We start from the raw sequence: 18,999 nt of genomic DNA, 5'->3' as shown, positions 1-18,999 counted from the left end.
TTATGCGTTATGTGTTATGCGTTATGCGTTATGCGTTATGCGTTATGCGTTATGCGTTATGCGTTATGCGTTATGCGTTATGCGTTATGCGTTAAGCGTTATGCGTTATGCGTTATGCGTTATGCGTTAAGCGTTATGCATTAAGCGTTATGCGTTATGCGTTATGCGTTATGCGTTATGCGTTATGCGTTATGCGTTATGCGTTATGCGTTATGCGTTATGCGTTATGCGTTATGCGTTATGCGTTATGCGTTATGCGTTATGCGTTATGCGTTATGCGTTATGCGTTATGCGTTATGCGTTATGCGTTATGCGTTATGCGTTATGCGTTATGCGTTAAGCGTTATGCGTTATCCGTTATGCGTTATGCGTTATGCGTTATGCGTTATGCGTTATGCGTTAAGCGTTATGCGTTATGCGTTATGCGATATGTGTTATGCGTTATGCGTTATGCGTTGTGCGTTATGCATTATGCGTTATGCGTTATGCGTTACGCGTTATGCGTTAGGCGTTATGCGTTAAGCGTTATGCGTTATGCGTTATGCGTTATGTGTTATGCGTTATGCGTTATGCGTTATGCGTTATGCGTTATCCGTTATGCGTTATGCGTTAAGCGTTATGCGTTATGCGTTATGAGCTATGCGTTAAGCGTTATGCGTTATCCGTTATGCGTTATGCGTTAAGCGTTATGCGTTATGCGTTATGAGCTATGCGTTAAGCGTTATGCGTTATGCATTATGCGTTATGCGTTATGCGTAATGCGTTATGCGTTAAGCGTTATGCGTTATGCGTTATGCGTTATGCGTTATGCGTTATGCGTTATGCGTTATGCGTTATGCGTTATGCGTTATGCGTTATGCGTTATGCGTTATGCGTTATGCGTTATGCGTTATGGGTTATGGGTTATGCGTTATGCGTTATGCGTCATGCGTTATGCGTTATGCGTTATGCGTTATGCGTCATGCGTTATGCGTTATGCGTTATGCGTTATGCGTTATGCGTTATGCGATATGCGTTATGCGTTATGCGTTATGCGTTATGCGTTATGCGTTATGCGTTATGCGTTATGCGTTATGCGTTATGCGTTATGCGTTATGCGTTATGCGTTATGCGTTATGCGTTATCCGTTATGCGTTATGCGTTAAGCGTTCTGCGTTATGCGTTATGAGCTATGCGTTAAGCGTTATGCGTTATGCATTATGCGTTATGCGTTATGCGTAATGCGTTATGCGTTAAGCGTTATGCGTTATGCGTTATGCGTTATGCGTTATGCGTTATGCGTTATGCGTTATGCGTTATGCGTTATGCGTTATGCGTTATGCGTTATGCGTTATGCGTTATGCGTTATGCGTTATGCGTTATGCGTTATGCGTTATGCGTTATGCGTTATGCGTTATGCGTTATGCGTTATGCGTTATGCGTTATGCGTTATGCGTTATGCGTTATGCGTTATGCGTTATGCGTTATGCGTTATGCGTTATGCGTTATGCGTTATGCGTTATGCGTTATGCGTTATGCGTTATGCGTTATGCGTTATGCGTTATGCGTTATGCGTTATGCGTTATGCGTTATGCGTTATGCGTTATGCGTTATGCGTTATGCGTTATGCGTTATGCGTTATGCGTTATGCGTTATGCGTTATGCGTTATGCGTTATGCGTTATGCGTTATGCGTTATGTGTTATGCGTTATGCGTTATGCGTTATGCGTTATGCGTTATGCGTTATGCGTTATGCGTTATGCGTTATGCGTTATGCGTTATGCGTTATGCGTTGTGCGTTATGCATTATGCGTTATGCGTTACGCGTTACGCGTTAGGCGTTATGCGTTAAGCGTTATGCGTTATGCGTTATGCGTTATGTGTTATGCGTTATGCGTTATGAGCTATGCGTTAAGCGTTATGCGTTATCCGTTATGCGTTATGCGTTATGCGTTATGCGTTATGCGTTATGCGTTATGCGTTATGCGTTATGCGTTATGCGTTATGCGTTATGCGTAATGCGTTATGCGTTATGCGTTATGCGTTATGCGTTATGCGTTATGCGTTATGCGTTATGCGTTATCCGTTATGCGTTATCCGTTATGCGTTATGCGTTAAGCGTTATGCGTTATGCGTTATGAGCTATGCGTTAAGCGTTATGCGTTATGCATTATGCGTTATGCGTTATGCGTAATGCGTTATGCGTTAAGCGTTATGCGTTATGCGTTATGCGTTATGCGTTATGCGTTATGCGTTATGCGTTATGCGTTATGCGTTATGCGTTATGGGTTATGGGTTATGCGTTATGCGTTATGCGTTATGCGTTATGCGTTATGCGTTATGCGTTATGCGTTATGCGTTATGCGTTATGCGTTATGCGTTATGCGTTATGCGTTATGCGTTATGCGTTATGCGTTATGCGTTATGCGTTATGCGTTATGCGTTATGCGTTATGCGTTATGCGTTATGCGTTATGCGTTATGCGTTATGCGTTATGCGTTATGTGTTATGCGTTATGCGTTATCCGTTATGCGTTATCCGTTATGCGTTATGCGTTAAGCGTTATGCGTTATGCGTTATGAGCTATGCGTTAAGCGTTATGCGTTATGCATTATGCGTTATGCGTTATGCGTAATGCGTTATGCGTTAAGCGTTATGCGTTATGCGTTATGCGTTATGCGTTATGCGTTATGCGTTATGCGTTATGCGTTATGGGTTATGGGTTATGCGTTATGCGTTATGCGTTATGCGTTATGCGTTATGCGTTATGCGTTATGCGTTATGCGTTATGCGTTATGCGTTATGCGTTATGCGTTATGCGTTATGCGTTATGCGTTATGCGTTATGCGTTATGCGTTATGCGTTATGCGTTATGCGTTATGCGTTATGCGTTATGCGTTATGCGTTATGCGTTATGCGTTATGCGTTATGCGTTATGCGTTATGCGTTATGCGTTATGCGTTATGCGTTATGCGTTATGCGTTATGCGTTATGCGTTATGCGTTATGCGTTATGCGTTATGCGTTATGCGTTATGCGTTATCCGTTATCCGTTATGCGTTATGCGTTATGCGTTATGCGTTATCCGTTATCCGTTATGCGTTATGCGTTATGCGTTATCCGTTATGCGTTATGCGTTATGCGTTATGCGTTAAGCGTTATGTGTTATGCGTTATGCGTTATGCGTTATGCGTTATGCGTTATGCGTTATGCGTTATGCGTTATGCGTTATGCGTTATGCGTTATGCGTTATCCGTTATGCGTTATGCGTTATGCGTTAAGCGTTATGCGTTATTCGTTATGCGTTATGCGTTACGCGTTATACGTTATGCGTTATGCGTGATGCGTTATGCGTTATGCGTTATGCGTTATGCGTTATGGGTTATGGGTTATGCGTTATGCGTTATGCGTTATGCGTTATTCGTTATGCGTTATGCGTTACGCGTTATACGTTATGCGTTATGCGTGATGCGTTATGCGTTATGCGTTATCCGTTATGCGTTATGCGTTATGCGTTATCCGTTATGCGTTATGCGTTATGCGTTATGCGTTATGCGTTATGCGTTATGCGTTATGCGTTATGCGTTATGCGTTATGCGTTATGCGTTATGTGTTATGCGTTATGCGTTATCCGTTATGCGTTATCCGTTATGCGTTATGCGTTAAGCGTTATGCGTTATGCGTTATGAGCTATGCGTTAAGCGTTATGCGTTATGCATTATGCGTTATGCGTTATGCGTAATGCGTTATGCGTTAAGCGTTATGCGTTATGCGTTATGCGTTATGCGTTATGCGTTATGCGTTATGCGTTATGCGTTATGGGTTATGGGTTATGCGTTATGCGTTATGCGTTATGCGTTATGCGTTATGCATTATGCGTTATGCGTTATGCGTTATGCGTTATGCGTTATGCGTTATGCGTTATGCGTTATGCGTTATGCGTTATGCGTTATGCGTTATGCGTTATGCGTTATGCGTTATGCGTTATGCGTTATGCGTTATGCGTTATGCGTTATGCGTTATGCGTTATGCGTTATGCGTTATGCGTTATGCGTTATGCGTTATGCGTTATGCGTTATGCGTTATGCGTTATGCGTTATGCGTTATGCGTTATGCGTTATGCGTTATGCGTTATGCGTTATGCGTTATGCGTTATGCGTTATGCGTTATGCGTTATGCGTTATGCGTTATGCGTTATGCGTTATGCGTTATGCGTTATGCGTTATGCGTTATGCGTTATGCGTTATCCGTTATCCGTTATGCGTTATGCGTTATGCGTTATCCGTTATGCGTTATGCGTTATGCGTTATGCGTTAAGCGTTATGTGTTATGCGTTATGCGTTATGCGTTAAGCGTTATGCGTTATGCGTTATGCGATATGTGTTATGCGTTATGCGTTATGCGTTATGCGTTATGCGTTATGCGTTAAGCGTTATGCGTTATGCGTTATGAGCTATGCGTTAAGCGTTATGCGTTATGCATTATGCGTTATGCGTTATGCGTAATGCGTTATGCGTTATGCGTTATGCGTTATGCGTTATGCGTTATGCGTTATGCGTTATGCGTTATGCGTTATGCGTTATGGGTTATGGGTTATGCGTTATGCGTTATGCGTTATGCGATATGTGTTATGCGTTATGCGTTATGCGTTATGCGTTATGCGTTATGCGTTAAGCGTTATGCGTTATGCGTTATGCGTTATGCGTTATGCGTTATGGGTTATGGGTTATGCGTTATGCGTTATGCGTTATGCGTTATGCGTTATGCGTTATGCGTTATGCGTTATGCGTTATGCGTTATGCGTTATGCGTTATGCGTTATGCGTTATGCGTTATGCGTTATGCGTTATGCGTTATGCGTTATGCGTTATGCGTTATGCGTTATGCGTTATGCGTTATGCGTTATGCGTTATGCGTTATGCGTTATGCGTTATGCGTTATGTGTTATGCGTTATGCGTTATCCGTTATGCGTTATCCGTTATGCGTTATGCGTTAAGCGTTATGCGTTATGCGTTATGAGCTATGCGTTAAGCGTTATGCGTTATGCATTATGCGTTATGCGTTATGCGTAATGCGTTATGCGTTAAGCGTTATGCGTTATGCGTTATGCGTTATGCGTTATGCGTTATGCGTTATGCGTTATGGGTTATGGGTTATGCGTTATGCGTTATGCGTTATGCGTTATGCGTTATGCGTTATGCGTTATGCGTTATGCGTTATGCGTTATGCGTTATGCGTTATGCGTTATGCGTTATGCGTTATGCGTTATGCGTTATGCGTTATGCGTTATGCGTTATGCGTTATGCGTTATGCGTTATGCGTTATGCGTTATGCGTTATGCGTTATGCGTTATGCGTTATGCGTTATGCGTTATGCGTTATGCGTTATGCGTTATGCGTTATGCGTTATGCGTTATGCGTTATGCGTTATGCGTTATGCGTTATGCGTTATGCGTTATGCGTTATGCGTTATGCGTTATGCGTTATGCGTTATGCGTTATGCGTTATGCGTTATGCGTTATGCGTTATGCGTTATGCGTTATCCGTTATCCGTTATGCGTTATGCGTTATGCGTTATCCGTTATGCGTTATGCGTTATGCGTTATGCGTTAAGCGTTATGTGTTATGCGTTATGCGTTATGCGTTATGCGTTATGCGTTATGCGTTATGCGTTATGCGTTATGCGTTATGCGTTATGCGTTATGCGTTATGCGTTATCCGTTATGCGTTATGCGTTATGCGTTAAGCGTTATGCGTTATTCGTTATGCGTTATGCGTTACGCGTTATACGTTATGCGTTATGCGTGATGCGTTATGCGTTATGCGTTATGCGTTATGCGTTATGGGTTATGGGTTATGCGTTATGCGTTATGCGTTATGCGTTATTCGTTATGCGTTATGCGTTACGCGTTATACGTTATGCGTTATGCGTGATGCGTTATGCGTTATGCGTTATGCGTTATGCGTTATGCGTTATGCGTTATGCGTTAAGCGTTATGCGTTATGCGTTATGAGCTATGCGTTAAGCGTTATGCGTTATGCATTATGCGTTATGCGTTATGCGTAATGCGTTATGCGTTAAGCGTTATGCGTTATGCGTTATGCGTTATGCGTTATGCGTTATGCGTTATGCGTTATGCGTTATGGGTTATGGGTTATGCGTTATGCGTTATGCGTTATGCGTTATGCGTTATGCATTATGCGTTATGCGTTATGCGTTATGCGTTATGCGTTATGCGTTATGCGTTATGCGTTATGCGTTATGCGTTATGCGTTATGCGTTATGCGTTATGCGTTATGCGTTATGCGTTATGCGTTATGCGTTATGCGTTATGCGTTATGCGTTATGCGTTATGCGTTATGCGTTATGCGTTATGCGTTATGCGTTATGCGTTATGCGTTATGCGTTATGCGTTATGCGTTATGCGTTATGCGTTATGCGTTATGCGTTATGCGTTATGCGTTATGCGTTATGCGTTATGCGTTATGCGTTATGCGTTATGCGTTATGCGTTATGCGTTATGCGTTATGCGTTATGCGTTATGCGTTATGCGTTATGCGTTATGCGTTATCCGTTATCCGTTATGCGTTATGCGTTATGCGTTATCCGTTATGCGTTATGCGTTATGCGTTATGCGTTAAGCGTTATGTGTTATGCGTTATGCGTTATGCGTTAAGCGTTATGCGTTATGCGTTATGCGATATGTGTTATGCGTTATGCGTTATGCGTTATGCGTTATGCGTTATGCGTTATGCGTTATGCGTTATGCGTTATGCGTTATGCGTTATGCGTTATGCGTTATGCGTTATGCGTTATGCGTTATGCGTTATGCGTTATGCGTTATGCGTTATGCGTTATGCGTTATGCGTTATGCGTTATGCGTTATCCGTTATCCGTTATGCGTTATGCGTTATGCGTTATCCGTTATGCGTTATGCGTTATGCGTTATGCGTTAAGCGTTATGTGTTATGCGTTATGCGTTATGCGTTATGCGTTATGCGTTATGCGTTATGCGTTATGCGTTATGCGTTATGCGTTATGCGTTATGCGTTATCCGTTATGCGTTATGCGTTATGCGTTAAGCGTTATGCGTTATTCGTTATGCGTTATGCGTTAAGCGTTATGCGTTATGCGTTATGAGCTATGCGTTAAGCGTTATGCGTTATGCATTATGCGTTATGCGTTATGCGTAATGCGTTATGCGTTAAGCGTTATGCGTTATGCGTTATGCGTTATGCGTTATGCGTTATGCGTTATGCGTTATGCGTTATGCGTTATGCGTTATGCGTTATGCGTTATGCGTTATCCGTTATGCGTTATGCGTTATGCGTTAAGCGTTATGCGTTATTCGTTATGCGTTATGCGTTACGCGTTATACGTTATGCGTTATGCGTTATGCGTTATGCGTTATGCGTTATGCGTTATGCGTTATGGGTTATGGGTTATGCGTTATGCGTTATGTGTTATGCGTTATGCGTTATCCGTTATGCGTTATCCGTTATGCGTTATGCGTTAAGCGTTATGCGTTATGCGTTATGCGTTATGCGTTATGCGTTATGTGTTATGCGTTATGCGTTATCCGTTATGCGTTATCCGTTATGCGTTATGCGTTAAGCGTTATGCGTTATGCGTTATGAGCTATGCGTTAAGCGTTATGCGTTATGCATTATGCGTTATGCGTTATGCGTAATGCGTTATGCGTTATGCGTTATGCGTTATGCGTTATGCGTTATGCGTTATGCGTTATGCGTTATGCGTTATCCGTTATACGTTATGCGTTATGCGTTAAGCGTTATGCGTTATTCGTTATGCGTTATGCGTTACGCGTTATACGTTATGCGTTATGCGTTATGCGTTATGCGTTATGCGTTATGCGTTATGCGTTATGCGTTATGCGTTATGGGTTATGGGTTATGCGTTATGCGTTATGCGTTATCCGTTATGCGTTATGCGTTATGCGTTATGCGTTATGCGTTATGCGTTATGCGTTATGCGTTATGCGTTATGCGTTATGCGTTATGCGTTATGTGTTATGCGTTATGCGTTATCCGTTATGCGTTATCCGTTATGCGTTATGCGTTAAGCGTTATGCGTTATGAGCTATGCGTTAAGCGTTATGCGTTATGCATTATGCGTTATGCGTTATGCGTAATGCGTTATGCGTTAAGCGTTATGCGTTATGCGTTATGCGTTATGCGTTATGCGTTATGCGTTATGCGTTATGCGTTATGCGTTATGGGTTATGGGTTATGCGTTATGCGTTATGCGTTATGCGTTATGCGTTATGCATTATGCGTTATGCGTTATGCGTTATGCGTTATGCGTTATGCGTTATGCGTTATGCGTTATGCGTTATGCGTTATGCGTTATGCGTTATGCGTTATGCGTTATGCGTTATGCGTTATGCGTTATGCGTTATGCGTTATGCGTTATGCGTTATGCGTTATGCGTTATGCGTTATGCGTTATGCGTTATGCGTTATGCGTTATGCGTTATGCGTTATGCGTTATGCGTTATGCGTTATGCGTTATGCGTTATGCGTTATGCGTTATGCGTTATGCGTTATGCGTTATGCGTTATGCGTTATCCGTTATCCGTTATGCGTTATGCGTTATGCGTTATCCGTTATGCGTTATGCGTTATGCGTTATGCGTTAAGCGTTATGCGTTATGCGTTATGCGTTATGCGTTAAGCGTTATGCGTTATGCGTTATGCGATATGTGTTATGCGTTATGCGTTATGCGTTATGCGTTATGCGTTATGCGTTATGCGTTATGCGTTATGCGTTATGCGTTATGCGTTATGCGTTATGCGTTATGCGTTATGCGTTATGCGTTATGCGTTATGCGTTATGCGTTATGCGTTATCCGTTATCCGTTATGCGTTATGCGTTATGCGTTATCCGTTATGCGTTATGCGTTATGCGTTATGCGTTAAGCGTTATGTGTTATGCGTTATGCGTTATGCGTTATGCGTTATGCGTTATGCGTTATGCGTTATGCGTTATGCGTTATGCGTTATGCGTTATGCGTTATCCGTTATGCGTTATGCGTTATGCGTTAAGCGTTATGCGTTATTCGTTATGCGTTATGCGTTACGCGTTATACGTTATGCGTTATGCGTGATGCGTTATGCGTTATGCGTTATCCGTTATGCGTTATGCGTTATCCGTTATGCGTTATGCGTTATGCGTTATGCGTTATGCGTTATGCGTTATGCGTTATGCGTTATGCGTTATGCGTTATGCGTTATGGGTTATGGGTTATGCGTTATGCGTCATGCGTTATGCGTTATGCGTTATGCGTCATGCGTTATGCGTTATGCGTTATGCGTTATGCGTTATGCGTTATGCGATATGCGTTATGCGTTATGCGTTATGCGTTATGCGTTATGCGTTATGCGTTATGCGTTATGCGTTATGCGTTATGGGTTATGCGTTATGCGTTATGCGTTATGCGTTATCCGTTATGCGTGATGCGTTATGCGTTATGCGTTATGCGTCATGCGTTATGCGTTATGCGTTATGCGTTATGCGTTATGCGTTATGCGTTATGCGTTATGCGTTATGCGTTATGCGTTATGCGTTATGCGTTATGCGTTATGCGTTATGCGTTATGCGTTATGCGTTATGCGTTATGCGTTATGCGTTATGCGTTATGCGTTATGCGTTATGCGTTATGCGTTATCCGTTATGCGTTATGCGTTATCCGTTATGCGTTATGCGTTATGCGTTATGCGTTATGCGTTAAGCGTTATGCGTTATGCGTTATGCGATATGTGTTATGCGTTATGCGTTATGCGTTGTGCGTTATGCATTATGCGTTATGCGTTATGCGTTATGCGTTACGCGTTATGCGTTAGGCGTTATGCGTTAAGCGTTATGCGTTATGCGTTATGCGTTATGCGTTATGCGTTATGCGTTATGCGTTATGCGTTATGCGTTATGCGTTATGCGTTATGCGTTATGCGTTATGCGTTATGCGTTATGCGTTATGCGTTATGCGTTATGCGTTATGCGTTATGCGTTATGCGTTATGCGTTATGCGTTATGCGTTATGCGTTATGCGTTATGCGTTATGCGTTATGCGTTATGCGTTATGCGTTATGCGTTATGCGTTATGCGTTATGCGTTATGCGTTATGCGTTATGCGTTATCCGTTATCCGTTATGCGTTATGCGTTATGCGTTATCCGTTATGCGTTATGCGTTATGCGTTATGCGTTAAGCGTTATGCGTTATGCGTTATGCGATATGTGTTATGCGTTATGCGTTATGCGTTGTGCGTTATGCATTATGCGTTATGCGTTATGCGTTATGCGTTACGCGTTATGCGTTAGGCGTTATGCGTTAAGCGTTATGCGTTATGCGTTATGCGTTATGCGTTATGCGTTATGTGTTATGCGTTATGCGTTATGCGTTATGCGTTATGCGTTATGCGTTATGCGTTATGCGTTATGCGTTATCCGTTATGCGTTATGCGTTATGCGTTAAGCGTTATGCGTTATTCGTTATGCGTTATGCGTTACGCGTTATACGTTATGCGTTATGCGTGATGCGTTATGCGTTATGCGTTATCCGTTATGCGTTATGCGTTATGCGTTATCCGTTATGCGTTTGCGTTATGCGTTATGCGTTATGCGTTAAGCGTTATGCGTTATGCGTTATGCGATATGTGTTATGCGTTATGCGTTATGCGTTATGCGTTATGCGTTATGCGTTATGCGTTATGCGTTATGCGTTATGCGTTATGCGTTATGCGTTATGCGCTATCCGTTATGCGTTATGCGTTATGCGTTATGTGTTATGCGTTATGCGTTATGCGTTATGCGTTATGCGTTAAGCGTTATGCGTTATGCGTTATGCGTTATGCGTTATGCGTTATGCGTTATGCGTTATGCGTTATGCGTTATGCGTTATGCGTTATGCGTTATGCGTTATGCGTTATGAGCTATGCGTTAAGCGTTATGCGTTATGCATTATGCGTTATGCGTTATGCGTAATGCGTTATGCGTTAAGCGTTATGCGTTATGCGTTATGCGTTATGCGTTATGCGTTATGCGTTATGCGTTATGCGTTATGCGTTATGCGTTATGCGTTATGGGTTATGGGTTATGCGTTATGCGTTATGCGTTATGCGTTATGCGTTATGCGTTATGCGTCATGCGTTATGCGTTATGCGTTATGCGTTATGCGTTATGCGTTATGCGTTATGCGTCATGCGTTATGCGTTATGCGTTATGCGTTATGCGTTATGCGTTATGCGATATGCGTTATGCGTTATGCGTTATGCGTTATGCGTTATGCGTTATGCGTTATGCGTTATGCGTTATGCGTTATGCGTTATGCGTTATGCGTTATGCGTTATGCGTTATGCGTTATGCGTTGTGCGTTATGCGTTATCCGTTATGCGTTATGCGTTAAGCGTTCTGCGTTATGCGTTATGAGCTATGCGTTAAGCGTTATGCGTTATGCATTATGCGTTATGCGTTATGCGTAATGCGTTATGCGTTAAGCGTTATGCGTTATGCGTTATGCGTTATGCGTTATGCGTTATGCGTTATGCGTTATGCGTTATGCGTTATGCGTTATGCGTTATGCGTTATGCGTTATGCGTTATGCGTTATGCGTTATGCGTTATGCGTTATGCGTTATGCGTTATGCGTTATGCGTTATGCGTTATGCGTTATGCGTTATGCGTTATGCGTTATGCGTTATGCGTTATGCGTTATGCGTTATGCGTTATGCGTTATGCGTTATGCGTTATGCGTTATGCGTTATGCGTTATGCGTTATGCGTTACGCGTTATGCGTTATGCGTTATGCGTTACGCGTTATGCGTTAGGCGTTATGCGTTAAGCGTTATGCGTTATGCGTTATGCGTTATGTGTTATGCGTTATGCGTTATGCGTTATGCGTTATGCGTTATGCGTTATGCGTTATGCGTTATGCGTTATGCGTTATGCGTTATGCGTTATGCGTTATGCGTTATGCGTTATGCGTTATGCGTTATGCGTTATGCGTTATGCGTTATGCGTTATGCGTTATGCGTTATGCGTTATGCGTTATGCGTTATGCGTTATGTGTTATGCGTTATGCGTTATCCGTTATGCGTTATCCGTAATGCGTTATGCGTTAAGCGTTATGCGTTATGCGTTATGAGCTATGCGTTAAGCGTTATGCGTTATGCATTATGCGTTATGCGTTATGCGTAATGCGTTATGCGTTAAGCGTTATGCGTTATGCGTTATGCGTTATGCGTTATGCGTTATGCGTTATGCGTTATGCGTTTGCGTTATGCGTTATGCGTTATGCGTTATGCATTATGCGTTATGCGTTATGCGTTATGCGTTATGCGTTATGCGTTATGCGTTATGCGTTATGCGTTATGCGTTATGCGTTATGCGTTATGCGTTATGCGTTATGCGTTATGCGTTAGGCGTTATGCGTTAAGCGTTATGCGTTATGCGTTATGCGTTATGCGTTATGCGTTATGCGTTATGCGTTATGCGTTATGCGTTATGCGTTATGCGTTATGCGTTATGCGTTATGCGTTATGCGTTATGCGTTATGCGTTATGCGTTATGCGTTATGCGTTATGCGTTATGCGTTATTCGTTATGCGTTATGCGTTATGCGTTATGCGTTATGCGTTATGCGTTATGCGTTATGCGTTATGCGTTATGCGTTATGCGTTATGCGTTATGCGTTATGCGTTATGCGTTATGCGTTATGCGTTATGCGTTATGCGTTATGCGTTATGCGTTATGCGTTATGCGTTATGCGTTATGCGTTATGCGTTATGCGTTATGCGTTATGCGTTATGCGTTATGCGTTATGCGTTATGCGTTATGCGTTATGCGTTATGCGTTATGCGTTATGCGTTATGCGTTATGCGTTATGCGTTATGCGTTATGCGTTATGCGTTATGCGTTATGCGTTATGCGTTATGCGTTATGCGTTATGCGTTATGCGTTATGCGTTATGCGTTATGCGTTATGCGTTATGCGTTATGCGTTATGCGTTATGCGTTATGCGTTATGCGTTATGCGTTATGCGTTATGCGTTATGCGTTATGCGTTATGCGTTATGCGTTATGCGTTATGCGTTATGCGTTATGCGTTATGCGTTATGCGTTATGCGTTATGCGTTATGCGTTATGCGTTATGCGTTATGCGTTATGCGTTATGCGTTATGCGTTATGCGTTATGCGTTATGCGTTATGCGTTATGCGTTATGCGTTATGCGTTATGCGTTATGCGTTATGCGTTATGCGTTATGCGTTATGCGTTATGCGTGATGCGTTATGCGTTATGCGTTATCCGTTATGCGTTATGCGTTATGCGTTATCCGTTATGCGTTATGCGTTATGCGTTATGCGTTATGCGTTAAGCGTTATGCGTTATGCGTTATGCGATATGTGTTATGCGTTATGCGTTATGCGTTATGCGTTATGCGTTATGCGTTATGCGTTATGCGTTATGCGTTATGCGTTATGCGTTATGCGTTATGCGTTATGCGTTATGCGCTATCCGTTATGCGTTATGCGTTATGCGTTATGTGTTATGCGTTATGCGTTATGCGTTATGCGTTATGCGTTATGCGTTAAGCGTTATGCGTTATGCGTTATGCGTTATGCGTTATGCGTTATGCGTTATGCGTTATGCGTTATGCGTTATGCGTTATGCGTTATGCGTTATGCGTTATGCGTTATGCGTTATGCGTTATGCGTTATGCGATATGTGTTATGCGTTATGCGTTATGCGTTATGCGTTATGCGTTATGTGTTATGCGTTATGCGTTATCCGTTATGCGTTATCCGTTATGCGTTATGCGTTAAGCGTTATGCGTTATGCGTTATGCGTTATGCGTTATGCGTTATGCGTTATGCGTTATGCGTTATGCGTTATGCGTTATGCGTTATGCGTTATGCGTTATGCGTTATGCGTTATGCGTTATGCGTTATGCGTTATGGGTTATGGGTTATGCGTTATGCGTTATGCGTTATGCGTTATGCGTTATGCGTTATGCGTCATGCGTTATGCGTTATGCGTTATGCGTTATGCGTTATGCGTTATGCGATATGCGTTATGCGTTATGCGTTATGCGTTATGCGTTATGCGTTATGCGTTATGCGTTATGCGTTATGCGTTATGCGTTATGCGTTATGCGTTATGCGTTATGTGTTATCCGTTATGCGTTATGCGTTAAGCGTTCTGCGTTATGCGTTATGAGCTATGCGTCATGCGTTATGCGTTATGCGTTATGCGTTATGCGTTATGCGTTATGCGATATGCGTTATGCGTTATGCGTTATGCGTTATGCGTTATGCGTTATGCGTTATGCGTTATGCGTTATGCGTTATGCGTTATGCGTTATGCGTTATGCGTTATGTGTTATCCGTTATGCGTTATGCGTTAAGCGTTCTGCGTTATGCGTTATGAGCTATGCGTTAAGCGTTATGCGTTATGCATTATGCGTTATGCGTTATGCGTAATGCGTTATGCGTTAAGCGTTATGCGTTATGCGTTATGCGTTATGCGTTATGCGTTATGCGTTATGCGTTATGCGTTATGCGTTATGCGTTATGCGTTATGCGTTATGCGTTATGCGTTATGCGTTATGCGTTATGCGTTATGCGTTATGCGTTATGCGTTATGCGTTATGCGTTATGCGTTATGCGTTATGCGTTATGCGTTATGCGTTATGCGTTATGCGTTATGCGTTATGCGTTATGCGTTATGCGTTATGCGTTATGCGTTATGCGTTATGCGTTATGCGTTATGCGTTATGCGTTATGCGTTATGCGTTATGCGTTATGCGTTATGCGTTATGCGTTATGCGTTATGCGTTATGCGTTATGCGTTATGCGTTATGCGTTATGCGTTATGCGTTATGCGTTATGCGTTATGCGTTATGCGTTATGCGTTATGCGTTATGCGTTATGCGTTATGCGTTATGCGTTATGCGTTATGCGTTATGCGTTATGCGTTATGCGTTATGCGTTATGCGTTATGCGTTATGCGTTATGCGTTATCCGTTATGCGTTATGCGTTAAGCGTTATGCGTTATGCGTTATGAGCTATGCGTTAAGCGTTATGCGTTATGCATTATGCGTTATGCGTTATGCGTAATGCGTTATGCGTTAAGCGTTATGCGTTATGCGTTATGCGTTATGCGTTATGCGTTATGCGTTATGCGTTATGCGTTATGCGTTATGCGTTATGCGTTATGCGTTATGCGTTATGCGTCATGCGTTATGCGTTATGCGTTATGCGTTATGCGTTATGCGTTATGCGTTATGCGTTATGCGTCATGCGTTATGCGTTATGCGTTATGCGTTATGCGTTATGCGATATGCGTTATGCGTTATGCGTTATGCGTTATGCGTTATGCGTTATGCGTTATGCGTTATGCGTTATGCGTTATGCGTTATGCGTTATGCGTTATGCGTTATGCGTTATGCGTTATCCGTTATGCGTTATGCGTTAAGCGTTCTGCGTTATGCGTTATGAGCTATGCGTTAAGCGTTATGCGTTATGCATTATGCGTTATGCGTTATGCGTAATGCGTTATGCGTTAAGCGTTATGCGTTATGCGTTATGCGTTATGCGTTATGCGTTATGCGTTATGCGTTATGCGTTATGCGTTATGCGTTATGCGTTATGCGTTATGCGTTATGCGTTATGCGTTATGCGTTATGCGTTATGCGTTATGCGTTATGCGTTATGCGTTATGCGTTATGCGTTATGCGTTATGCGTTATGCGTTATGCGTTATGCGTTATGCGTTATGCGTTATGCGTTATGCGTTATGCGTTATGCGTTATGCGTTACGCGTTATGCGTTATGCGTTATGCGTTACGCGTTATGCGTTAGGCGTTATGCGTTAAGCGTTATGCGTTATGCGTTATGCGTTATGTGTTATGCGTTATGCGTTATGCGTTATGCGTTATGCGTTATGCGTTATGCGTTATGCGTTATGCGTTATGCGTTATGCGTTATGCGTTATGCGTTATGCGTTATGCGTTATGCGTTATGCGTTATGCGTTATGCGTTATGCGTTATGCGTTATGCGTTATGCGTTATGCGTTATGCGTTATGCGTTATGTGTTATGCGTTATGCGTTATCCGTTATGCGTTATCCGTTATGCGTTATGCGTTAAGCGTTATGCGTTATGCGTTATGCGATATGTGTTATGCGTTATGCGTTATGCGTTGTGCGTTATGCATTATGCGTTATGCGTTATGCGTTACGCGTTATGCGTTAGGCGTTATGCGTTAAGCGTTATGCGTTATGCGTTATGCGTTATGTGTTATGCGTTATGCGTTATGCGTTATGCGTTATGCGTTATGCGTTATGCGTTACGCGTTATGCGTTATGCGTTATGCGTTATGCGTTATGCGTTATGCGTTATGCGTTATGCGTTATGCGTTATGCGTTATGCGTTATGCGTTATGCGTTATGCGTTATGCGTTATGCGTTATGCGTTATGCGTTATGCGTTATGCGTTATGCGTTATGCGTTATGCGTTATGCGTTATGTGTTATGCGTTATGCGTTATCCGTTATCCGTTATGCGTTATCCGTTATGCGTTATGCGTTAAGCGTTATGCGTTATGCGTTATGAGCTATGCGTTAAGCGTTATGCGTTATGCATTATGCGTTATGCGTTTTGCGTAATGCGTTATGCGTTAAGCGTTATGCGTTATGCGTTATGCGTTATGCGTTATGCGTTATGCGTTATGCGTTATGCGTTATGCGTTATGCGTTATGCGTTATGCGTTATGCGTTATGCGTTATTCGTTATGCGTTATGCGTTATGCGTTATGCGTTATGCGTTATGCGTTATGCGTTATGCGTTATGCGTTATGCGTTATGCGTTATGCGTTATGCGTTATGCGTTATGCGTTATGCGTTATGCGTTATGCGTTATGCGTTATGCGTTATGCGTTATGCGTTATGCGTTATGCGTTATGCGTTATGCGTTATGCGTTATGCGTTATGCGTTATGCGTTATGCGTTATGCGTTATGCGTTATGCGTTATGCGTTATGCGTTATGCGTTATGCGTTATGCGTTATGCGTTATGCGTTATGCGTTATGCGTTATGCGTTATGCGTTATGCGTTATGCGTTATGCGTTATGCGTTATGCGTTATGCGTTATGCGTTATGCGTTATGCGTTATGCGTTATGCGTTATGCGTTATGCGTTATGCGTTATGCGTTATGCGTTATGCGTTATGCGTTATGCGTTATGCGTTATGCGTTATGCGTTATGCGTTATGCGTTATGCGTTATGCGTTATGCGTTATGCGTTATGCGTTATGCGTTATGCGTTATGCGTTATGCGTTATGCGTTATGCGTTATGCGTTATGCGTTATGCGTTATGCGTTATGCGTTATGCGTTATGCGTTATGCGTTATGCGTTATGCGTTATGCGTTATGCGTTATGCGTTATGCGTTATGCGTTATGCGTAATGCGTTATGCGTTATGCGTTATGCGTTATGCGTCATGCGTTATGCGTCATGCGTTATGCGTTATGCGTTATGCGTTATGCGTTATGCGATATGCGTTATGCGTTATGCGTTATGCGTTATGCGTTATGCGTTATGCGTTATGCGTTATGCGTTATGCGTTATGCGTTATGCGTTATGCGTTATGCGTTATCCGTTATGCGTTATGCGTTAAGCGTTCTGCGTTATGCGTAATGCGTTATGCGTTAAGCGTTATGCGTTATGCATTATGCGTTATGCGTTATGCGTAATGCGTTATGCGTTAAGCGTTATGCGTTATGCGTTATGCGTTATGCGTTATGCGTTATGCGTTATGCGTTATGCGTTATGCGTTATGCGTTATGCGTTATCCGTTATGCGTTATGCGTTATGCGTTATGCGTTATGCGTTATGCGTTATGCGTTATGCGTTATGCGTTATGCGTTATGCGTTATGCGTTATGCGTTATGCGTTATGCGTTATGCGTTATGCGTTATGCGTTATGCGTTATGCGTTATGCGTTATGCGTTATGCGTTATGCGTTATGCGTTATGCGTTATGCGTTATGCGTTATGCGTTATGCGTTATGCGTTATGCGTTATGCGTTATGCGTTATGCGTTATGCGTTATGCGTTATGCGTTATGCGTTATGCGTTATGCGTTATGCGTTATGCGTTATGCGTTAAGCGTTATGCGTTATGCGTTATGCGTTATGCGTTATGCGTTATGCGTTATGCGTTATGCGTTATGCGTTATGCGTTATGCGTTATGCGTTATGCGTTATGCGTTATGCGTTATGCGTTATGGGTTATGGGTTATGCGTTATGCGTTATGCGTTATGCGTTATGCGTTATGCGTTATGCGTCATGCGTTATGCGTTATGCGTTATGCGTTATGCGTTATGCGTTATGCGATATGCGTTATGCGTTATGCGTTATGCGTTATGCGTTATGCGTTATGCGTTATGCGTTATGCGTTATGCGTTATGCGTTATGCGTTATGCGTTATGCGTTATGCGTTATGCGTTATGCGTTATCCGTTATGCGTTATGCGTTAAGCGTTCTGCGTTATGCGTTATGAGCTATGCGTTATGCGTTATGCGTTATGCGTTATGCGTTATGCGTTATGCGTTATGCGTTATGCGTTATGCGTTATGCGTTATGCGTTATGCGTTATGCGTTATGCGTTATGCGTTATGCGTTATGCGTTATGCGTTATGCGTTATGCGTTATGCGTTATGCGTTATGCGTTATGCGTTATGCGTTATGCGTTATGCGTTATGCGTTATCCGTTATCCGTTATGCGTTAGGCGTTATGCGTTATCCGTTATGCGTTATGCGTTATGCGTTATGCGTTAAGCGTTATGCGTTATGCGTTATGCGATATGTGTTATGCGTTATGCGTTATGCGTTGTGCGTTATGCGTTATGCGTTATGCGTTATGCGTTATGCGTTATGCGTTATGCGTTATGCGTTATGCGTTATGCGTTATGCGTTATGCGTTATGCGTTATGCGTTATGCGTTATGCGTTA

The sequence above is a fragment of the Lasioglossum baleicum genome, unplaced genomic scaffold (assembly GCF_051020765.1).
Source record: "Lasioglossum baleicum unplaced genomic scaffold, iyLasBale1 scaffold0028, whole genome shotgun sequence".
NCBI classification, from domain to species: domain Eukaryota; kingdom Metazoa; phylum Arthropoda; class Insecta; order Hymenoptera; family Halictidae; genus Lasioglossum; species Lasioglossum baleicum.
This window is presented reverse-complemented; position numbering follows the sequence as displayed.